This window comes from Bombina bombina, chromosome 4 (assembly GCF_027579735.1).
Source record: "Bombina bombina isolate aBomBom1 chromosome 4, aBomBom1.pri, whole genome shotgun sequence".
Lineage (NCBI taxonomy): Eukaryota > Metazoa > Chordata > Amphibia > Anura > Bombinatoridae > Bombina > Bombina bombina.
This window is the reverse complement of record NC_069502.1, coordinates 1,209,901,713-1,209,928,180: the sequence shown is the minus strand read 5'-3', so window position 1 is coordinate 1,209,928,180 and position 26,468 is coordinate 1,209,901,713. Positions and strand designations below refer to the sequence as shown.

Below are 26,468 nucleotides of genomic sequence, written 5' to 3'. Positions count from 1 at the left end.
ATGCCCACACCCTAGGCATACATACCAAATACCTTCTGTGTTACTGTGCCCACACCCCAGACATACATACCCACTAACCTTTGTTACTGTGCCCACACCCCAGGCATACATATCGACTATCCTCTCTGTTACAGTGCCCACACCCCATGCATACATACCAACTACTCTCAATGTTACCGCTCTGTGTATCACTGTGCCCTCACCCCTGGCATACATACCACAAACAATATGAATCCTCAGCACCTTTCAATGAATAAAATGTCCTTTATTGAATACACATGGACAGAAACTTAATCATGCATGATTAAGGGACTGTGTTTCCGAAACGTTGCATAAGTTTCTGTCCATGTGTATTCAATAAAGGACATTTTATTCATTGAAAGGTGCTGAAGATTCATATTGTTTGTGGATTTCTGTTTGTCTGGAGGTCGCCAGCTTGTTCCTACGTGCACCTAGCCTGATAAGGCCATCCCTGTGGTTGCTGGGTTTACTTTGTTTTGTTTCAGGCATACATACCAAATACTTTCTGTGTTACTGTGCCCACATCCCGGGCATACATACCCACTACCCTCTGTGTTACTGTGCCCACACCCCAGACATACATACTGAATACCCTCTGTGTTACTGTGCCCACACCCCAGGCATACATATCAACTATCCTCTCTGTTATTGTGCCCACACCCCAGGCAGGCATACATACCCACTACCCTCTGTGTATCACTGTGCTCACACCCCAGGCATACATACTGAATGCCCTCTGTGTTACTGTGCCCACACCCCAAGCATACATACCCACTACCCTCTGTGTACTGTGCCCTTACTCCAGGCATACATACCCACTACCCTCTGTGTTTCTCTGCACTCAGCCCAGGCATACATACCCACTACCCTATATGTTACTGTGCCCACACCCCAGACATACATACTGAATACCCTCTGTGTTACTGTGCCCACACCCCATGCATACATACCCACTACCCTCTGTGTAACTGTGCCCACACCCCAGGCATACATACCCACTACCCTCTGTGTTACTGTGCCCACACCCCAGGCATACATACCCACTACCCTCTGTGTTACTGTGCCCACACCCCAGGCATACATACCGAATACCCTCTGTCTTACTGTGCCCACACCCCAGGCATACATACAACTTACCCTCTGTGTTACTGTGCCCACCCCCCAGGCATACATACCCACTACCCTCTGTGTTACTGTGCCCACACCCCAGGCATACATACCCAGTACGCTCTGTGTTACTGTGCCCACACCCCAGGCATACATATCGACTATATTTTATGTTACTGTGCCCACAACCCATGCATACATACCAACTACCCTTTATGTTACCGTCCTGTGTATCACTGTGCCCACACCCCAGACATACATACCCACTACCCTCTGTTACTGTGCCCACACCCCAGGCATACATATCGACTATCTTTTATGTTACTGTGCCCACACCCCAAGCATACATACCCACTACCCTCTGTGCACTGTTCCCTTACTCCAGGCATACATACCCACTACCCTCTGTATTACTCTTCCCACACCCCAGACATACATACCGAATGCCCTCTGTGTTACTCTGCCCACACCCCAGACACACATACCCACTACCCTCTGTGTTACTGTGCCCACACCCCAGGCATACATACCGAATACCCTCTGTGTTACTGTGCCCACACCCCAAGCATACATACCCACTACCCTCTGTGTTACTGTGCCCACACCCCAGACACACATACCCACTACCCTCTGTGTTACTGTGCCCACACCCCAGACACACATATCCACTGCCATCTGTGTTACTGTGCCAACACGCCAGACATACATACCCAGTACCCTCTGTGTTACTGTCCCACACCCCAGGCATACATACCCACTACCCTCTGTGTTACTGTGCCCACACCCTAGGCATACATACCCAGTACCCTCTATATTACTGTGCCCACACCCCAGGCATACATACCCACTACACTCTATGTTTCTGCCCTGTGTATTACTGTGCCCAGACCCCAGACATATATACCGAATACCCTCTTTGTTACTGTGCCCACACCCCAGGCATACATACCCACTACCCTCTGTATTACTGTGCCCACACCCCAGGCATACATACCCACTGCCCTCTATGTTTCTGCCCTGTGTATTACTGTGCCCAGACCCCAGACATACAAACCCAGTACCCTTGGTGTATCACTGTGCCCACACCACAGGCATACATACCGAATACCCTCTTTGTTACTGTGTCCACACCCCAGGCATACATACCGAATACCCTCTTTGTTACTGTGCCCACACCCCAGGCATACATACCGAATAACCTCTTTGTTACTGTGCCCACACCCCAGGCATACATACCCACTATCCTCTGTGTATCACTGTTCCCCACACCCCAGGCATACATACCAAATACGCTCTGTGTTACTGTGCCCACACCCCAGGCATAGAAACCGAATACCCTCTGTGTTATAGTGCCCACACCCCAGGCAAACATGCCCACTACCCTCTGTGTATCACTGTGCCCACACCCCAGGCATACAAACCGAATACCCTCTGTGTTATAGTGCTCACACCCCTGGCATACATACCCAGTACCATCTGTGTTACTGCCCCTGTGTATCACTGTGCCCAGACTCCAGGCTTACATACATAGTACCATCTGTGTTACTGTGCCAACACGCCAGACATACATACCCAGTACCCTCTGTGTTACTGTCCCACACCCCAGGCATACATACCCACTACCCTCTGTGTTACTGTGCCCACACCCTAGGCATACATACCCAGTACCCTCTATATTACTGTGCCCACACCCCAGGCATACATACCCACTACACTCTATGTTTCTGCCCTGTGTATTACTGTGCCCAGACCCCAGACATATATACCGAATACCCTCTTTGTTACTGTGCCCACACCCCAGGCATACATACCCACTACCCTCTGTATTACTGTGCCCACACCCCAGGCATACATACCCACTGCCCTCTATGTTTCTGCCCTGTGTATTACTGTGCCCAGACCCCAGACATACAAACCCAGTACCCTTGGTGTATCACTGTGCCCACACCACAGGCATACATACCGAATACCCTCTTTGTTACTGTGTCCACACCCCAGGCATACATACCGAATACCCTCTTTGTTACTGTGCCCACACCCCAGGCATACATACCGAATAACCTCTTTGTTACTGTGCCCACACCCCAGGCATACATACCCACTATCCTCTGTGTATCACTGTTCCCCACACCCCAGGCATACATACCAAATACGCTCTGTGTTACTGTGCCCACACCCCAGGCATAGAAACCGAATACCCTCTGTGTTATAGTGCCCACACCCCAGGCAAACATGCCCACTACCCTCTGTGTATCACTGTGCCCACACCCCAGGCATACAAACCGAATACCCTCTGTGTTATAGTGCTCACACCCCTGGCATACATACCCAGTACCATCTGTGTTACTGCCCCTGTGTATCACTGTGCCCAGACTCCAGGCTTACATACATAGTACCATCTGTGTTACTGTGCCTACCCGCCAAGCATCCATACCCAGTTCCATCTGTGTTACTGCCTCTGTGTATCACTGTGCCCACATCCCAGGCATACATACATATTACCATCTTTATTACTGTGCTTACTGTGCCCAGACCCATAGCATACATACTCAGTACCCTCTGTATTACTTTCCTTTTTGTTCCTTGTATATAATTGTGCCCAGACCCATGACATACATACTCAGTACCCTCTGTATTACTTTCCTTTTTGTTGTTTGTATATAATTGTGCCCAGACCCATGACGTACATACTCAGTACCCTCTGTATTACTTTCCTTTTTGTTCCTTGTATATAATTGTGCCCAGACCCATGACATACATACTCAGTACCCTCTGTATTACTTTCCTTTTTGTTCCTTGTATATAATTGTGCCCAGACCCATGACATACATACTCAGTACCCTCTGTATTACTTTCCTTTTTGTTGTTTGTATATAATTGTGCCCAGACCCATGACGTACATACTCAGTACTCTCTGTATTACTTTCCTTTTTGTTCCTTGTATATAATTGTGTCCAGACCCATGACATACATACTCAGTACCCTCTGTATTACTTTCCTTTTTGTTCCTTGTATATAATTGTGCCCAGACCCATGACATACATACTCAGTACCCTCTGTATTACTTTCCTTTTTGTTGTTTGTATATAATTGTGCCCAGACCCATGACGTACATACTCAGTACCCTCTGTATTACTTTCCTTTTTGTTCCTTGTATATAATTGTGTCCAGACCCATGACGTACATACTCAGTACCCTCTGTATTACTTTCCTTTTTGTTCCTTGTATATAATTGTGCCCAGACCTATGAGGTACATACTCAGTACCCTCTGTATTACTTTCCTTTTTGTTCCTTGTATATAATTGTGCCCAGACCTATGACGTACATACTCAGTACCCTCTGTATTACTTTCCTTTTTGTTCCTTGTATATAATTGTGCCCAGACCTATGACGTACATACTCAGTACCCTCTGTATTACTTTCCTTTTTGATCCTGGAGTATAATTGTGCCCAGACCCATAGCATACATACTCAGTACCCTCTGTATTACTTTCCTTTTTGTTCCTTGTATATAGTTGTGCCAAGACCCATGACATACATACTCTGTACCCTCTGTATTACTTTCCTTGTTGTTCCCTGTGTATAACTGTGCCCAGACCCATGGCAAACATACTCAGTACCCTCTGTCTTACTGTCCTTACTGTTCCCTGTGTAACTGTGCCCAGACCCATGGCAAACATACTCAGTACCCTCTGTATTACTGTCCTTACTGTTCCCTGTGTAACTGTGCCCAGACCCATGACATACATACTCAGTACCCTCTGTATTACTTTCCTTTTTGTTCCTTGTATATAATTGTGCCCAGACCCATGACATACATACTCGGTACCCTCTGTATTACTTTCCTTTTTGTTATTTGTATATAATTGTGCCCAGACCCATGACGTACATACTCAGTACCCTCTGTATTACTTTCCTTTTTGTTACTTGTATATAACTGTGCCCAAACCCATAGCATACATTCTCTGTACCCTCTGTATTACTGTCCTTACAGTGCCCTTTGTATAACTGTGCCCAGACCCATGGCATACATACTCAGTACCCTCTGTATTACTTTCCTTGTTGTTCCCTGTGTATAACTGTGCCCAGACCCATGACATACACATTACTCAGCATTACACATCAAACACTGAGTACCCCAGTCCTTACTGCCCCTTGTATGTTACTGAGTAAGGCAGACCAGATTCCCTTGGCTAACATATACAGAACCCTCAGTACTACCCTCTGTACCAATTTATATGAGACTAGACCCCCTGTTATACATACACTGTACTTGGTACTGTACATCACACACAAGAGTCCTTTACTGCCCCTGTATATCACTGTATATCACATTACAATCCCCTGTTATACATACACTGTACTTGGTACTGTACATCCCACACAAGAGTCCTTTACTGCCCCTGTATATCACTGTATATCACATTACAATCCCCTGTTATACATACACTGTACTTGGAACTGTACATCACACGCAAGAGCCCTTCACTACCCCTGTATGTCACATTACAATCCCCTGTTATACATACACTGTACTTGGTACTGTACATCACACACAAGAGTCCTTTACTGCCCCGTATATCACTGTATATCACATTACAACCCCCTATTGTACGTACACAGTACTTGGTACTGTACATCACACGCAAGAGCCCTTTACTACCCCTGTATATCACTGTATATCACATTACAATCCCCTGTTATACATACACTGTACTTGGTACTGTACATCACACACCAGAGTCCTTTACTGCCCCTGTATATCACTTTACAACCCCCTGTTATACATACACTGTACTTGGTACTGTACATCACACACAAGAGTCCTTTACTACCCTGTATATAACTGTATATCACATTACAACCCCCTATTATACGTGCACAGTACCTGGTACTGTACATCACACACAAGAGTCCTTTACTGCCCCTGTATAGCACTGTATATCACATTACAACCCCCTGTTATACATACACTGTACTTGGTACTGTATATCACACACAAGAGCCCTTTACTACCCCTGTATATCACTGTATATCACATTACAACCTCCTGTTATACATACACTGTATTTGGTACTGTACATCACACACAAGAGTCCTTTACTGCCCCTGTATAGCACTGTATATCACATTACAACGCCCTGTTATACATACACTGTACTTGGTACTGTACATCACACACAAGAGTCCTTTACTGCCCCTGTATAGCACTGTATATCACATTACAACCTCCTGTTATACATACACTGTACTTGGTACTGTACATCACACACAAGAGTCCTTTACTACCCCTGTATAGCACTGTATATCACATTACAACCTCCTGTTATACATACACTGTACTTGGTACTGTACATAACACACAAGAGTCCTTTACTACCCCTGTATATCACTGTATATCACATTACAACCTCCTGTTATACATACACTGTACTTGGTACTGTACATCACACGCAAGAGCCCTTTACTACCCTGTATATCACATTACAACCCCTGTTATACATACACTGTACTTGGTACTGTACATCACACGCAAGAGCCCTTTACTACCCCTGTACAGGGAGTGCAGAATTATTAGGCAAGTTGTATTTTTGAGGATTATTTTATTATTGAACAACAACCATGTTCTCAATGAACCCAAAAAAACTCATTAATATCAAAGCTGAATAGTTTTGGAAGTAGTTTTTAGTTTGTTTTTAGTTATAGCTATTTTAGGGGGATATCTGTGTGTGCAGGTGACTATTACTGTGCATAATTATTAGGCAACTTAACAAAAAACAAATATATACCCATTTCAATTATTTATTTTTACCAGTGAAACCAATATAACATCTCAACATTCACAAATATACAAATATACATTTCTGACATTCAAAAACAAAAACAAATCAGTGACCAATATAGCCACCTTTCTTTGCAAGGACACTCAAAAGCCTTCCATGGATTCTGTCAGTGTTTTGATCTGTTCACCATCAACATTGCGTGCAGCAGCAACCACAGCCTCCCAGACACTGTTCAGAGAGGTGTACTGTTTTCCCTCCTTGTAAATCTCACATTTGATGATGGACCACAGGTTCTCAATGGGGTTCAGATCAGGTGAACAAGGAGGCCATGCCATTAGATTTTCTTCTTTTATACCCTTTCTTGACAGCCACGCTGTGGAGTACTTGGACGCGTGTGATGGAGCATTGTCCTGCATGAAAATCATGTTTTTCTTGAAGGATGCAGACTTCTTCCTGTACCACTGCTTGAAGAAGGTGTCTTCCAGAAACTGGCAGTAGGACTGGGAGTTGAGCTTGACTCCATCCTCAACCCGAAAAGGCCCCACAAGCTCATCTTTGATGATACCAGCCCAAACCAGTGCTCCACCTCCACCTTGCTGGCGTCTGAGTCGGACTGGAGCTCTCTGCCCTTTACCAATCCAGCCACGGGCCCATCCATCTGGCCCATCAAGACTCACTCTCATTTCATCAGTCCATAAAACCTTAGAAAAATCAGTCTTGAGATATTTCTTGGCCCAGTCTTGACGTTTCAGCTTGTGTGTCTTGTTCAGTGGTGGTCGTCTTTCAACCTTTCTTACCTTGGCCATGTCTCTGAGTATTGCACACCTTGTGCTTTTGGGCACTCCAGTGATGAAATATGGCCAAACTGGTGGCAAGTGGCATCTTGGCAGCTGCACGCTTGACTTTTCTCAGTTCATGGGCAGTTATTTTGCGCCTTTTCCACACGCTTCTTGCGACCCTGTTGACTATTTTGAATGAAACGCTTGATTGTTCGATGATCACGCTTCAGAAGCTTTGCAATTTTAAGAGTGCTGCATCCCTCTGCAAGATATCTCACTATTTTTGACTTTTCTGAGCCTGTCAAGTCCTTCTTTTGACCCATTTTGCCAAAGGAAAGGAAGTTGCCTAATAATTATGCACACCTGATATAGGGTGTTGATGTCATTAGACCACACCCCTTCTCATTACAGAGATGCACATCACCTAATATGCTTAATTGGTAGTAGGCTTTCGAGCCTATACAGCTTGGAGTAAGACAACATGCATAAAGAGGATGATGTGGTCAAAATACTCATTTGCCTAATAATTCTGCACTCACATTACAACCTCCTGTTATACATACACTGTACTTGGTACTGTACATCACACGCAAGAGCCCTTTTCTACCCTGTATATCACATTACAACCTCCTGTTATACATACACTGTACTTGGTACTGTACATCACACACGAGTCCTTTACTGCCCCTGTATAGCACTGTATATCACATTACAACCCCTGTTATACATACACTGTACTTGGTACTGTACATCACACACAAGAGCCCTTTACTACCCCTGTATATCACTGTATATCACATTACAACCTCCTGTTATACATACACTGTACTTGGTACTGTACATCACACGCAAGAGCCCTTTACTACCCTGTATATCACATTACAACCTCCTGTTATACATACACTGTACTTGGTACTGTACATCCCACACAAGAGTCATTTACTGCCCCTGTATATCACTGTATATCACATTACAACCTCCTGTTATACATACACTGTACTTGGTACTGTACATCCCACACAAGAGTCATTTACTGCCCCTGTATATCACTGTATATCACATTACAACCCCCTGTTATACATACACTGTACTTGGTACTGTACATCACACACAAGAGTCCTTTACTACCCCTGTATATCACTGTATATCACATTACAACCCCCTATTATACGTACACAGTACCTGGTACTGTACATCACACACCAGAGTCCTTTACTGCCCCTGTATAGCACTGTATATCACATTACAACCCCCTGTTATACATACACTGTACTTGGTACTGTAAATCACATGCAAGAGCCATTTACTACCCCTGTATATCACTGTATATCACATTACAACCTCCTGTTATACATACACTGTATTTGGTACTGTACATCACACACAAGAGTCCTTTACTGTCCCCGTATATCACTGTGTATCACATTACAACCTCCTGTTATACATACACTGTATTTGGTACTGTACATCACACACAAGAGTCCTTTACTGCCCCCGTATATCACATTACAACCCCTGTTATACATACACTGTGCTTGGTACTGTACATCACACGCCAGAGTCCTTTACTACCCTGTATATCACATTACAACCCCCTGTTATACATACACTGTACTTGGTACTGTACATCACACACCAGAGTCCTTTACTACCCTGTATATCACATTACAACCCCCTGTTATACATACACTGTACTTGGTACTGTACATCACACGCAAGAGCCCTTTACTACCCCTGTATAGCACTGTATATCACATTACAACCCCCTATTATACGCACACTGTACTTGGTACTGTATATCACACACAAGAGTCTTTTACTGCCCCTGTATAGCACTGTACTTATTGCCCATTGCTAAGTTTCTCTGTGTATCACTGAGTAACCAAACATTCTCATTTTTACTGATTGCTCACTGAGTACCCCTGTGTATCACTGAGTAACTAAACATTCTCATTTTTACTGATTGCTCACTGAGTACCCCTGAGTATCACTGTGTAACAGAGCCTACAGGGAGTGCAGAATTATTAGGCAAGTTGTATTTTTGAGGATTAATTTTATTATTGAACAACAACCATGTTCTCAATGAACCCAAAAACTCATTAATATCAAAGCTGAATAGTTTTGGAAGTAGTTTTTAGTTTATTTTTAGTTATAGCTATTTTAGGGGGATATCTGTGTGTGCAGGTGACTATTACTGTGCATAATTATTAGGCAACTTAACAAAAAACAAATATATACCCATTTCAATTATTTATTTTTACCAGTGAAACCAATATAACATCTCAACATTCACAAATATACATTTCTGACATTCAAAAACAAAACAAAAACAAATCAGTGACCAATATAGCCACCTTTCTTTGCAAGAACACTCAAAAGCCTGCCATCCATGGATTCTGTCAGTGTTTTGATCTGTTCACCATCAACATTGCGTGCAGCAGCAACCACAGCCTCCAAGACACTGTTCAGAGAAGTGTACTGTTTTCCCTCCTTGTAAATCTCACATTTGATGATGGACCACAGGTTCTCAATGTGGTTCAGATCAGGTGAACAAGGAGGCCATGTCATTAGATTTTCTTCTTTTATACCCTTTCTTGCCAGCCACGCTGTGGAGTACTTTGATGCGTGTGATGGAGCATTGTCCTGCATGAAAATCATGTTTTTCTTGAAGGATGCAGACTTCTTCCTGTACCACTGCTTGACGAAGGTGTCTTCCAGAAACTGGCAGTAGGACTGGGAGTTGAGCTTGACTCCATCCTCAACCCGAAAAGGCCCCACAAGCTCATCTTTGATGATACCAGCCCAAACCAGTACTCCACCTCCACCTTGCTGGCGTCTGAGTCGGACTGGAGCTCTCTGCCCTTTACCAATCCAGCCACGGGCCCATCCATCTGGCCCATCAAGACTCACTCTCATTTCATCAGTCCATAAAACCTTAGAAAAATCAGTCTTGAGATATTTCTTGGCCCAGTCTTGACGTTTCAGCTTGTGTGTCTTGTTCAGTGGTGGTCGTCTTTCAGCCTTTCTTACCTTGGTCATGTCTCTGAGTATTGCACACCTTGTGCTTTTGGGCACTCCAGTGATGAAATATGGCCAAACTGGTGGCAAGTGGCATCTTGGCAGCTGCACGCTTGACTTTTCTCAGTTCATGGGCAGTTATTTTGCGCCTTGGTTTTTCCACACGCTTCTTGCGACCCTGTTGACTATTTTGAATGAAACGCTTGATTGTTCGATGATCACGCTTCAGAAGCTTTGCAATTTTAAGAGTGCTGCATCCCTCTGCAAGATATCTCACTATTTTTGACTTTTCTGAGCCTGTCAAGTCCTTCTTTTGACCCATTTTGCCAAAGGAAAGGAAGTTGCCTAATAATTATGCACACCTGATATAGGGTGTTGATCTCATTAGACCACACCCCTTCTCATTACAGAGATGCACATCACCTAATATGCTTAATTGGTAGTAGGCTTTCAAGCCTATACAGCTTGGAGTAAGACAACATGCATAAAGAGGATGATGTGGTCAAAATACTCATTTGCCTAATAATTCTGCACTCCCTGTAGACCTGCATCACAAACACACACATAATATCTGTACAGTTTTGAGGGTACTAGTCTCCATGTACACTATTTGTGTGTTTCCTATGAGTTCCTTTTGCAATCTGTATTTGTATAATTATTTATTACCTTTACTTTATATGTATGATTCATTTGAGCACAATGTTCTCTGTATGGCACACATGACCTAGCACTGTCTAGCTGTTCAAAACTGTAGTCACCAATCAGTAAGTGCTACCCAGCTGAATCAAAAATGGGCCGACTCCTAATCGTACTTTCCTGCCTTTTCAAATAAAGATACAAAGAGAAGAAAAATTGATAATAGGAGTAAATTAGAAAGATGCTTTAAATTGCTGCTGTATCTGAATCATGAAAGAAAACAACTGTGTTTGATATCCCTTTAATAAATCTTTTTGTTCCTTTCCACAAGCAGTCTTATGGAAGCTTTCTATACGCACACATACATAAGGTGCACATCCTTCCATGGAATGTTTCTGTGAGTTCCTTTCCACAAGCAGTCTTATGGAAGCTTTGTATACGCACACATACATAAGGTGCACAACCTTCCATGGAATGTTTCTGTGAGTTCCTCTCCACAAGCAGTCTTATGGAAGCTTTGTATACGCACACATACATAAGGTGCACAACCTTCCATGGAATGTTTCTGTGAGTTCCTCTCCACAAGCAGTCTTATGGAAGCTTTGTATACGCACACATACATAAGGTGCACAACCTTCCATGGAATGTTTCTGTGAGTTCCTCTCCACAAGCAGTCTTATGGAAGCTTTGTATACGCACACATACATAAGGTGCACAACCTTCCATGGAATGTTTCTGTGAGTTCCTCTCCACAAGCAGTCTTATGGAAGCTTTGTATACGCACACATACATAAGGTGCACAACCTTCTATGGAATGTTTCTGTGAGCTCCTTTCCACAAGCAGTCTTATGGAAGCTTTGTATACGCACACATACATAAGGTGCACAACCTTCTATGGAATGTTTCTGTGAGTTCCTTTCCACAAGCAGTCTTATGGAAGCTTTGTATACGCACACATACATAAGGTGCACAACCTTCCATGGAATGTTTCTGTGAGCTCCTTTCCACAAGCAGTCTTATGGAAGCTTTGTATACGCACACATACATAAGGTGCACAACCTTCCATGGAATGTTTCTGTGAGTTCCTCTCCACAAGCAGTCTTATGGAAGCTTTGTATACCCACACATACATAAGGTGCACGACCTTCCATGGAATGTTTCTGTGAGTTCCTCTCCACAAGCAGTCTTATGGAAGCTTTGTATACGCACACCTACATAAGGTGCACAACCTTCCATGGAATGTTTCTGTGAGTTCCTCTCCACAAGCAGTCTTATGGAAGCTTTGTATACGCACACCTACATAAGGTGCACAACCTTCCATGGAATGTTTCTGTGAGCTCCTTTCCACAAGCAGTCTTATGGAAGCTTTGTATACGCACACATACATAAGGTGCACAACCTTCCATGGAATGTTTCTGTGAGTTCCTTTCCCAAATGTTCCTAAAAAATATCTACATTCTTTTTTTTTTTTTTTTTTACTTTATTTTTTGATTTTCAACAAGAAAACATAAAGGTCAGAAGAAAAAGCAAAAATAATACATTTCATTAACGACAGCTCATTGTATCAAGAGTACATTTCAATAATAACTTGAACTACATTTCATGCCAATAGTCGTCTAATTTAAATCAAATTTTCCAATTCTAACAATAGTTTGCATATGGTGTGCCGACACAAATAGTTGTTTAAACTTCGATGACCCTAAAAAGAGAAAAAAAAGGAGAAAAAAAAAGAAAACAATTCTCCTTTTCCACCGCAATTAGAGCATTAATTGTTTAACCAGTTTGATGGTAAAAGTTCTGCCACAACTAAATTAATAAATGGTATTGCGTGTTTAATCGGCTCTACAAATTGTCGCTGTGCGTGGCAAGGACCATGAACAGATGAGACTTTTCCATTTGAGGAAGAATTTTCTGTATTGTTTTTCTGATCTTATTTTCATATCTTGGCGTTCTATAATCGTCTGTAATTTGATAATATTAATAAATTCAACTAAACTTGGGGCCTCTTTTTGTTTCCATTTTTTGAATATTAAATTTCGTGCGGCTAAAATAGCCATATTTAGAAGATACCTTTCTCCCACAATCCTTTCCTGTTCTAAAAAAAAAATTGTATTGGCTGCATCTACATTCTTATACGCTTTTTATGATTTGTTAACCTTTGCATAACTGTATTTATGCAGAAATGTAGGAATAATTAGCACATTTTCTTATTCACACAGGGATTTTGCACCACCTATTGTAGCAGGGACTGTATGTCAACTATATATAGATACTAGAAAGCTCACAGAGCAGGAGATGTGCTGAAAACTGATATCAGTAACATTGGTTTAAAGGGACAGTCAACACCAGAATGTTTGTTATGAAGGCTGGATGTGGTTAAAGGGATAACCACAGAAAAGAGTACACTTGTAGCACTCGAGAGCTTGTAATGATATGATTTAATTAATCACAAGGCTCAAAGTGGTGCAACACTAGTCTCCAAATATACTAAACCTAACTAAATTTAAAACTTAACGTTTATTAATACACAGTGCTAAAATTTGCGGAAAACAAAAAATGTATTAAAAACACTTAACCAAAATATGTGCTAAGTAAGATTATATAGAATAATAAAGAAGGCTAATAATACCAGGGTAAGAGTCTCTCTATATATATTTTAGTCTCTGAGAGGGAGGTCGTGTAGTATAGATACAACCAACAGGGGGTTAAATGTACTTGTAAACAGAGTCCTGATCAGTATTCAGTGTTTAATACGTATAGTGCCCCTGTGTTTGTATGAAAGTACGAACTACAGCTTACTTGAGATTTCTAGATATAAAGTGCCTTGGGATTCAATATCCCTTCATTCAAATTGGAACCGTTAGAGTAGTATTATAACTGTGAAGTGGTTACTAAAGGTGGGATTTAATAAAATTGACTCCGGAAAGTTGGGGTTAACACTTTGGTGTGTTCTCTCAAAGCTAGTCTGATAGGCACCATATATAGTGGTGCTAAATTGATTGAGGTATATCATAAATCCTATACTGTAAATCTACTCATGAATTATGCCACCTATAGGTGCAGTATATCATAAGGTGTTGATACCAGAGTTAGTGTGTGTATTATATTACTGACCTGCTTATTCAAACAGGGCTTACATGATAACACGTAGTTTGGTATATTAGCTATATAACAATATTGGTTGTCAGAATCTCACAAACTGCGATTATAAATTAATGTCACCCAGTAAAAGTAGTTTCATACATATACTTGGTTGTGACTGGGAGTTTGATTGTATAGTGTGGTTAATAGAGTTATTTCTATAGAGTTCAGTTGAATTATATAACTTATTGGTTATAGATATTTAGTTCCAAGTTCAATTGATGCAGTAATATGTATTACATATTTTATTACATTGTAACATTTTCAAATGTGCTTATGTAAACATTGATTGCATCTGATATCACAGTTCATCTATTGAGGGTACAGTTTTGTAATTAAATTTTAGGCACATCAGGCTTTGAATAAATATGTGAATTTAATTGTTGTATCACCATATAGGGGTGAATGGTTTATTTATTGATTTATGTTCACATATGAGTGCTTTGTCGATTGTATATTATACTCAATGTTGTTAAATGACCTGTTTCTATATTCTGTAATTCAATTACTAAAGGAACTACCTGCAACTTTTCAGTTAAAGTTGTATGGTTTTTTAACATGCAATAGAACATTCCTGGTGTCCTCTATTAGTCATATTATCCAATAGTATATTAGCTATATCTTAATTGCGAAATATCTAAGACTCTATTATTTATATACATGTGAAAGTCACAGTGTTGGTATCCTTAGAAACAACACACACTGATACTCTGTTAGTACACGGTATCTAGATTTTGAATGATTGAGATTCAATAATATTTATACATTTTCATGTCACAGTGTTACTCTCCTGTGAAATAACTCCCACCACTACTTTGTTGGTAAGCGTTATTATTATAACGATATAAAGTCAGTTTTATTACTGTGAAATATCTCCCACCACTTTTGTGTTAGTAAACATTGTTGTTATAACGGTATAAAGCCAGTTTTTTACTGTAAAATATCTCCCACCGGTGCGGTGTTAGTAAGTGTTATTGTTGTAATGGTATAAAGCAGTTTTTTTACTGGTTGTAAGCTGGCGAGTGAAACCCGATATCAAACTTATCTACTTTTGGCGCTTTCGTGTTTAAATTATCTGACCGTTAGTGCAGTCTCGCACACAAGCGGTAATTGTAATTTAGAAAGTAGCCAGTATTTTATTAACCTTATGCCAGCCTTTAATACCACTGTCCTCCCATATTTTCGTATCAATTTAATAAAGACCCAAGTATATAGCCTCAATTAAATAACTGGTTTACATTTAGCACTAGTGATGGTTAGCTTCTAAAAATACAGGAGCTCGCAATGACTCCTCACCATTTCCCTAAATCCCTAACATGTTTCGCCGTCTAACACGGCTTTTTCAAAGGGTTATCGCGATTGCACTGTTTGCATACGCCTTATAAACCCGGTTGGTAGTTAGCTCCATCCAATGGGAAGTAACTGTACAGGTGGAATAATTGTCATTAAGTTACAAGTCTTCTGGGTAATGTAGTTTTTTGAGAGGCGTGTATTTGACACTAAGTTTTACTAGTGCCTATCTGGCTGGAATTATTTTCATCTACAATTAACGTTTGACAGTTAACGGTAGCCTTGATCAAAACAAGATTAATATCTTGGATAAATTGCACGGTTGATATACTTTAACTTGCCAAAATATTATTGTAGGTTTTTTCGAAGGAACTCAATGAGTTAACTCCATTAGTGCTTATGCAGACAATGAAGTATTGTTATTCGTCAAAAGAAGAAGAAGTCATTAGCAGAATGCCAATTTTATTATAGGGACCTGAGCTTTGAATCAAAGATTAAAAATTGGAAACTGTATACCTTAGGTTTCTTATTTATTCTGATATTGATGTAGCCTAAAGGTGCCGTTATTGTGCTTGAATGAATCCTTAAAAAATAAATAAATAGAACTTATATACATGTTTATTTAACCGAGTGTTGAAAATAGTGCATAGTGTTAATTAGAGTGTGCACCAGGGTGTAAGTAAGAGAAAATATAATATGTTATAAATTTATGTGGCTATTAGAAATGTAATAAACTTTATATAATTCTGTGATTCAAGTACCTCTGTAAACGTATATTAAGGGGAAAATGTGACGTGATTATTGGTGGGTACCCCTGTGGGTGAAGTGTGTGTTAGTGATTGGTGTTAATGTCCTGAAAATCTCAAATAATTAATTAAAGGGGTGATCAGATCGACAAAAGGACGAATAATAAAAAAGTGGGAAAGGGAGGGAATGAAAAAATTAATTAAAAAGGAACGAGAGTGTGTGATCATACAAGAAAAAGTGCTATAGTATATTTAGGTTACGGTGTCTCTAGTTGTAAATCGATTTGTCATTATTATATTTTGTAATATTTACCACTGTGTCAAAGGATAATGCTTGATCTTGCATTTCCTGATTATGATATTTGTATTATCTTTAATTTTATGCCATTTGGGGAAATATATCGATTAAATTATCACTGGCTACAGTAGTCAGGTTTTGGGTGGTTATGATCCTGGCCACAGTAGACAGGTGTTTGGTGGTTATGGTTCCATTACAATATTTGTATTCTCATTAATTGTATGCCCTATATGGACTTATATTATTTTAATTATCACTGGCTACAGTAGTCAGGAATATGGTGGTTATGATTCTGTTAGAATCATATTTGTTCCAGCTTTATATCTATAATATATATGGTGGTCCATTGTGGACATGGTGGTTCCTTCTGAATTATGTCCTAGCTCATGGCTCCTTGAATTCATTAATCTTCTTTTGTTTGATTCATTATTAAAGCTGTTGTGCTTGTTAAAATCTATTGTTATGCGTTCCTATTTTATTTCATACCTACTAAAAAATATTCTGTTTGATATAGAATAGTATGATTCATATTTGCTGTTATTGATATTTTGCTTATTATTTTAACTTTCTACTTTATATTGGTAGTTGTCTTCTACCTGTTTTGTTTATTGAAATTTAAGTTTCAAGAGTGTATTCATTTATAATTCTTGTATTTTGAAGAAATTTTATATAGATTTGTTACACTTTAAAGAAAAGAACTGAAATTATTTTGTTCATTAAGTCCATGTGGTTGAACACTGTTAAGCAAGAATATCCATTTTGTCTCTGCTTGTAATAATCTTGTTTCCAGGTCACCTCCCCGAATACCTAGGGAGATTTTCTGTAGGCCAAAGCATTTTACTTCATTTTGTCTTGATTGATGATGATTGAGGAAGTGTCTGGCCACAGAAGTAATTTTTTTGCCTTCTTTGAGGTCCTTATCAGCGTTTTTAATATTCCTCAGGTGCTCCTGAAGTCTGGTTCTTATTTTTCTTGATGTCATTCCAACGTAATATTTCTTACATTTACATTGGAGGGCATAGATGACCCCTTCTGTATGACAATTTATATATTTGTGGATTTTGTGCTTTTTATCAAATCTGTCAGTGACAGAATCCATCTTCAACATGAAGCTACAGGTGCTACATGTACCACATTTGTATGTACCTGGTTTAAAGGCATTTCTTGTTTTAGGGCCTTGAAAATGACTTGGACTAACCAAGTCTTTTAGATTTTTCGTTCGTCTATAGCCCACTTGTACTCTGTCTTCCAATAATTTCCCCAAAATTGGATCCGAATGTTTGTTGTTTAAAAAGGTAGATAATCCCTTTATTACCCAGTCCATAGTTTTGCATAACCAACACAGTTATAATAATACCCTTTTTACCTCTGTAATTACCTTGTATCTATGCCTCTGCAAACTGCCCCTTATTTCATTTCTTTTGACAGACTTGCATTTGAGCCAATCAGTGCTTACTCCTAGGAGCTTAACATCCGTGAGCTCAATGTTATCTATATGAAACACATGAACTAACACCCTCTAGTGGTTAAAAACTGTCAAATGCTTTCAGATTAGAGGCGGCCTTCAAGGTCTAATAAATTAGCATATGAACCTCCTTAGGTTTAGCTTTCAACTAAGAATACCAAGAGAACAAAGCAAAATTGGTGATAAAAGTAAATTGGAAAGTTGTTTAAAATTACATGCCCTATTTAAATCATGAAAGATTTTTTTTTTTAACTTGACTGTCCCTTTAATGATAGGTGATCTGCTTCATAGGAAATACTGCATTTGTAAGAAGGTTAACACGACTTGGGCCTATACAACATACAGCCTTGTCACATTATGCATAAAACCATCTATTCTGGTTACACATGGCTTGTTCTTGTTTGTGACAGCTTTAAAGGGAAAGTCATAATTAGACAGTCAGGATTTAGACAGACAATACAATTTTAAACAACTTTCCAATTTACTTGTTATCCTTTGTCGAAAGGTTTATCTAGATAAGCTCAGGAGCAGCAAAGCACCTGGGTGGTGGCTGCTGATTGGTGGCTGCATATATATACAAATTGTCATTGGCTAACCTCGTGTTCAGTTAGCAACCAGAAGTGAAATGATACCAAGAGTATGAAGCACATTTGATAATATAAATAAACTGGAAAGCTGTTTACAATTCTATGCTCTGCCTAAATTATGAAATAAACATTTGGGGTTTCATGTCCCTTTAAGCTTAGAACTTTATAAATGGGACAAGGATGTGACATTGTAATCACAGGAGTAATACTTTGGCTTTGTTTTGGTGGTTAATTCCTGTAATGTGTTTTCTTTTCCCAGCAGTGAAACCTGCACTCTACATACCTAGGTGTTGGTGATACCCTGAACAGAACGTCTCTTCTTCCTGGTGGTGGAAGTGTGCGGCTTTCTAACCTGGTCTGTCCCTTATGCATCATGTAAGTGGTTTGATTTTTACTGCATTAGGCACCTGAAGGGCTTCTGTCCTGTACTTTATCTGTGAGAAATGATCAGTTGCACTTTGATACCGTTGGATGGTGTCTGACATCCAAATTGCTGCAATATTTGAAGCTTTAGATATTCAAAAGTTCAGTTTTGTTATCCTAAAGCAACAATCTATTTCCTGGTGAGTGAATCCAATCCCTGTGTTATATTGTAAAGAATATTTATCAGATTTAGCTAATAATCTCATGAGTATGCTAGCGGAACCGGAGAGGAGCGGGCGATACATCCAGTTGCCAGGTGGTCAGGTTGTTTCTTTGTTGGGTATAGCCCCCAGTTTTGCATAACCAACACTGTTATAGAAATACACATTTTACCTCTGTGATAACCTGGTATCTAAGCCTCTGCAAACTGCCCCCTTATTCAGTTCTTTTGACAGACCTCCATTTTAGCCAATCAGTGCTCACTCCAGGGTAACTTTAAGGGCATGAGCTCAATGTGATCTATGTGAAACACATGAACTAATGCCCTCTAGTGGTCAAAATGCATTCAGATTAGAGGCAGTCTTCAAGGTCTAAGAAATTAGCATATGAACCTCCTAGGTTTAGCTTTCTAGTTGAATACCAAGAGAACAAAGCAAAATTGGTGGTAAAAGTAAATTGCAAAGTTGTTTAAAATTACATTTTCTATTTAAATCATGAAAGGTTTGTTTGGACTTGACTGTCCCTTTAAACATTCTCTTGCATTGATATAAAAGTACACATGTTCCCCAATAAAATGCTAAAGTTGTTTAAAGGACCACTAAATGCAGTAGATTTGCATAATTAGCTAGTGCATAATTAAAAGACAATGATTTGACGCCTACTCTCAATTTAGGATCTTGTTCCCCAGAAAGTGTCAGTATAAAAAGACTGCAAAATTTGATATTGGAAGTAAATTAGAAAATGTCTTAAAACTGAATCATTAAAGTTTATTTTGACTTGTGTCCCTTTTAATTAAAACTGTTACATGCAACAAAGTAACAATGACTTTTAAAGGGACATCAAAATCAACTTTTGTGAGAGATGTGGTTTTAAGAGCCTGTGGTTGACTGATGACTGTCACATGATACAGGGCGCCGGCAAATTGAAACAAATGTAGAAATGTTTTAGAATAAATCTACTGCACATTTAAAGTTCAGAATAGGTGCTATTTTATTGTCATTTTGTTATGTGCTTGATGATTATGCAATTCTACTGTATCTGAGCTCTGGTTAATTGTGCTTAGCGCAAAGTGCTCCTGCGAGCTTGCGAGAGCATTAACCAGCCGCTTGTAAATTCTGGTTATTTAAAGGGACAGTATACTGTAAAATAGTTTTTCCCTTAATGTGTTTACAATTGCTTTTTTTACCAACTGCAGAGTAAAAAATGTATGAAAATGAGCTTTTTAAGGTTTATTTGTGTATATTCAATCTCTGCTTTTTTGTTTTGAAGCCACAACCTAATAAAATGGGTTGAGCTTGTAGGTATAATCAGATCTCATTACTGTATCACATTGTGTACATATACATGCTTCTTTATCTTATATCTGTAGGTATAATCAGATCTAATTACTGTATCACATTGTGTACATATACATGTGTCTGTATCTTATATCTGTAGGTATAATCAGATCTCATTACTTTATCACACTGTGTACATATACATGAATCTTTATCATATATATGTAGGTATAATCAGATCTCATTACTGTATCACATTGTGTACATATACATGTGTCTGTATCTTATATCTGTAGGTACAATCATATCTCATTACTTTATCACATTGTGTACATATACATGTGTCTGTATCTTATATCTGTAGATATAATCAGATCTCATTACTGTATCACATTGTGTACATATACCTGCTTCTTTATCTTATATCTGTGGGTATAATCAGATCTCATTACACATTGTGTACATATACATGTATCTTTATCTTATATCTGTAGGTATAATCAGATCTCATTACACATTGTGTACATATACATGTATCTTTATCTTATATCTGTAGGTATAATCAGATCTCATTACACATTGTGTACATATACATGTGCCTGTATCTTATATCTCTAGGTATAATCAGATCTCATTACTTTATCACATTGTGTACATATACATGTGTATTTATCTTATATCTGTAGGTATAATCAGATCTCATTACTGTATCACATTGTGTACATATACATGTGTATTTATCTTATATCTGTAGGTATAATCAGATCTCATTACTTTATCACATTGTGTACATATACATGTGTCTTTATCTTATATCTGTAGATATAATCAGATCTCATTACTTTATCACATTGTGTACATATACATGTGTATTTATCTTATATCTGTAGGTATAATCAGATCTCATTACTTTATCACATTGTGTACATATACATGTGTCTGTATCTTATATCTGTAGGTATAATCAGATCTCATTACTGTATCACATTGTGTACATATACATGTGTCTGTATCTTATATCTGTAGGTATAATCAGATCTCATTACTGTATCACATTGTGTACATATACATGTGTCTTTATCTTATATCTGTAGGTACAATCATATCTCATTACTTTATCACATTGTGTACATATACATGTGTCTGTATCTTATATCTGTAGATATAATCAGATCTCATTACTGTATCACATTGTGTACATATACCTGCTTCTTTATCTTATATCTGTAGGTATAATCAGATCTCATTACACATTGTGTACATATACATGTATCTTTATCTTATATCTGTAGGTATAATCAGATCTCATTACACATTGTGTACATATACATGTATCTTTATCTTATATCTGTAGGTATAATCAGATCTCATTACACATTGTGTACATATACATGTGTCTGTATCTTATATCTGTAGGTATAATCAGATCTCATTACTGTATCACACTGTGTACATATACATGTGTCTTTATCTTATATCTGTAGGTATAATCAGATCCCATTACTGTATCACATTGTGTACATATACATGTGTATTTATCTTATATCTGTAGGTATAATCAGATCTCATTACTGTATCACATTGTCTACATATACATGTGTCTTTATCTTATATCTGTAGATATAATCAGATCTCATTACTTTATCACATTGTGTACATATACATGTGTCTTTATCTTATATCTGTAGGTATAATCAGATCTCATTACTGTATCACACTGTGTACATATACATGTGTCTGTACCTTATATCTGTAGGTATAATCAGATCTCATTACTTTATCACATTGTGTACATATACATGTGTCTGTATCTTATATCTGTAGGTATAATCAGATCTCATTACTGTATCACACTGTGTACATATACATGTGTCTTTATCTTATATCTGTAGGTATAATCAGATCTCATTACTTTATCACACTGTGTACATATACATGTGTCTGTATCTTATATCTGTAGGTATAATCAGATCTCATTACTGTATCACACTGTGTACATATACATGTGTCTTTATCTTATATCTGTAGGTATAATCAGATCTCATTACTGTATCACATTGTGTACATATACATGTGTATTTATCTTATATCTGTAGGTATAATCAGATCTCATTACTGAATCACATTGTGTACATATACATGTGTCTGTATCTTATATCTGTAGGTATAATCAGATCTCATTACTGAATCACATTGTGTACATATACATGTGTCTTTATCTTATATCTGTAGGTATAATCAGATCTCATTACTGTATCACATTGTGTACATATACATGTATCTTTATCTTATATCTGTAGGTATAATCAGATCTCATTACTGTATCACACTGTGTACATATACATGTGTCTTTATCTTATATCTGTAGGTATAATGAGATCTCATTACTTTATCACATTGTGTACATATACATGTGTCTTTATCTTATATCTGTAGGTATAATCAGATCTCATTACTGTATCACATTGTGTACATATACATGTGTATTTATCTTATATATGTAGGTATAATCAGATCTCATTACTTTATCACATTGTGTACATATACATGTGTCTTTATCTTATATCTGTAGATATAATCAGATCTCATTACTTTATCACATTGTGTACATATACATGTGTATTTATCTTATATCTGTAGGTATAATCAGATCTCATTACTGTATCACAGTGTGTACATATACATGTGTCTGTATCTTATATCTGTAGGTATAATCAGATCTCATTACTGTATCACACTGTGTACATATACATGTGTCTTTATCTTATATCTGTAGGTATAATCAGATCCCATTACTGTATCACATTGTGTACATATACATGTGTATTTATCTTATATCTGTAGGTATAATCAGATCTCATTACTTTATCACATTGTGTACATATACATGTGTCTTTATCTTATATCTGTAGGTATAATCAGATCTCATTACTGTATCACACTGTGTACATATACATGTGTCTGTACCTTATATCTGTAGGTATAATGAGATCTCATTACTTTATCACATTGTGTACATATACATGTGTATTTATCTTATATCTGTAGGTATAATCAGATCTCATTACTTTATCACATTGTGTACATATACATGTGTCTGTACCTTATATCTGTAGGTATAATGAGATCTCATTACTTTATCACATTGTGTACATATACATGTGTATTTATCTTATATATGTAGGTATAATCAGATCTCATTACTGAATCACATTGTGTACATATACATGTGTCTTTATCTTATATCTGTAGGTATAATCAGATCTCATTACTTTATCACATTGTGTACATATACATGTATCTTTATCTTATATCTGTAGGTATCAGATCTCATTACTGTATCACATTGTGTACATATACATGTGTCTTTATCTTATATCTGTAGGTTTAATCAGATCTCATTACTTTATCACACTGTGTACATATACATGTGTCTTTATCTTATATCTGTAGGTATAATCCGATCTCATTACTGTATCACATTGTGTACATATACATGTGTCTTTATCTTATATCTGTAGGTATAATCAGATCTCATTACTGTATCACACTGTGTACATATACATGTGTCTTTATCTTATATCTGTAGGTATAATCAGATCTCATTACTTTATCACACTGTGTACATATACATGTGTCTGTATCTTATATCTGTAGGTATAATCAGATCTCATTACTGTATCACACTGTGTACATATACATGTGTCTTTATCTTATATCTGTAGGTATAATCAGATCTCATTACTGTATCACATTGTGTACATATACATGTGTATTTATCTTATATCTGTAGGTATAATCAGATCTCATTACTGAATCACATTGTGTACATATACATGTGTCTTTATCTTATATCTGTAGGTATAATCAGATCTCATTACTGTATCACATTGTGTACATATACATGTATCTTTATCTTATATCTGTAGGTATAATCAGATCTCATTACTGTATCACACTGTGTACATATACATGTGTCTTTATTTTATATCTGTAGGTATAATGAGATCTCATTACTTTATCACATTGTGTACATATACATGTGTCTTTATCTTATATCTGTAGGTATAATCAGATCTCATTACTTTATCACATTGTGTACATATACATGTGTCTTTATCTTATATCTGTAGGTATAATGAGATCTCATTACTGTATCACATTGTGTACATATACATGTGTCTTTATCTTATATCTGTAGATATAATCAGATCTCATTACTTTATCACATTGTGTACATATACATGTGTATTTATCTTATATCTGTAGGTATAATCAGATCTCATTACTGTATCACAGTGTGTACATATACATGTGTCTGTATCTTATATCTGTAGGTATAATCAGATCTCATTACTGTATCACACTGTGTACATATACATGTGTCTTTATCTTATATCTGTAGGTATAATCAGATCCCATTACTGTATCACATTGTGTACATATACATGTGTATTTATCTTATAACTGTAGGTATAATCAGATCTCATTACTGTATCACATTGTCTACATATACATGTGTCCTTATCTTATATCTGTAGATATAATCAGATCTCATTACTTTATCACATTGTGTACATATACATGTGTCTTTATCTTATATCTGTAGGTATAATCAGATCTCATTACTGTATCACACTGTGTACATATACATGTGTCTGTACCTTATATCTGTAGGTATAATGAGATCTCATTACTTTATCACATTGTGTACATATACATGTGTCTTTATCTTATATCTGTAGGTATAATCAGATCTCATTACTGTATCACATTGTGTACATATACATGTGTCTGTACCTTATATCTGTAGGTATAATGAGATCTCATTACTTTATCACATTGTGTACATATACATGTGTATTTATCTTATATCTGTAGGTATAATCAGATCTCATTACTTTATCACATTGTGTACATATACATGTGTCTGTACCTTATATCTGTAGGTATAATGAGATCTCATTACTTTATCACATTGTGTACATATACATGTGTATTTATCTTATATATGTAGGTATAATCAGATCTCATTACTTTATCACATTGTGTACATATACATGTGTCTTTATCTTATATCTGTAGGTATAATCAGATCTCATTACTTTATCACATTGTGTACATATACATGTGTCTGTACCTTATATCTGTAGGTATAATGAGATCTCATTACTTTATCACATTGTGTACATATACATGTGTATTTATCTTATATATGTAGGTATAATCAGATCTCATTACTGAGTCACATTGTGTACATATACATGTGTCTTTATCTTATATCTGTAGGTATAATCAGATCTCATTACTTTATCACATTGTGTACATATACATGTGTCTGTATCTTATATCTGTAGGTATAATCAGATTTCATTACTGAATCACATTGTGTACATATACATGTGTCTGTATCTTATATCTGTAGGTATAATCAGATCTCATTACTGTATCACACTGTGTACATATACATGTGTCTGTATCTTATATCTGTAGGTATAATCAGATCTCATTACTTTATCACATTGTGTACATATACATGTGTCTTTATCTTATATCTGTAGGTGTAATCAGATCTCATTACTGTATCACATTGTGTACATATACATGTGTCTTTATCTTATATCTGTAGGTATAATCAGATCTCATTACTTTATCACATTGTGTACATATACATGTATCTTTATCTTATATCTTTAGGTATCAGATCTCATTACTGTATCACATTGTGTACATATAC

General features: G+C 37.6%; 1 protein-coding gene across 5 annotated transcripts in view; it reads left to right on the top strand.

Moving 5' to 3' along the window:
- Nucleotides 1-26,468, top strand: part of CMTR1 (cap methyltransferase 1) — a 392,012-nt gene that overhangs the window by 4,884 nt on the left and 360,660 nt on the right. For 4 of the 5 annotated variants that reach the window (XM_053712701.1, XM_053712699.1, XM_053712698.1 and 1 more), the window contains exon 2: nucleotides 19,132-19,247. The exons of the other annotated variant lie outside the window; for it this stretch is intronic. The gene's annotated coding sequence lies outside the window, so the exon portion shown is untranslated. The remainder of the gene's footprint in view (nucleotides 1-19,131; nucleotides 19,248-26,468) is intronic. 5 annotated transcript variants of the gene reach the window in all.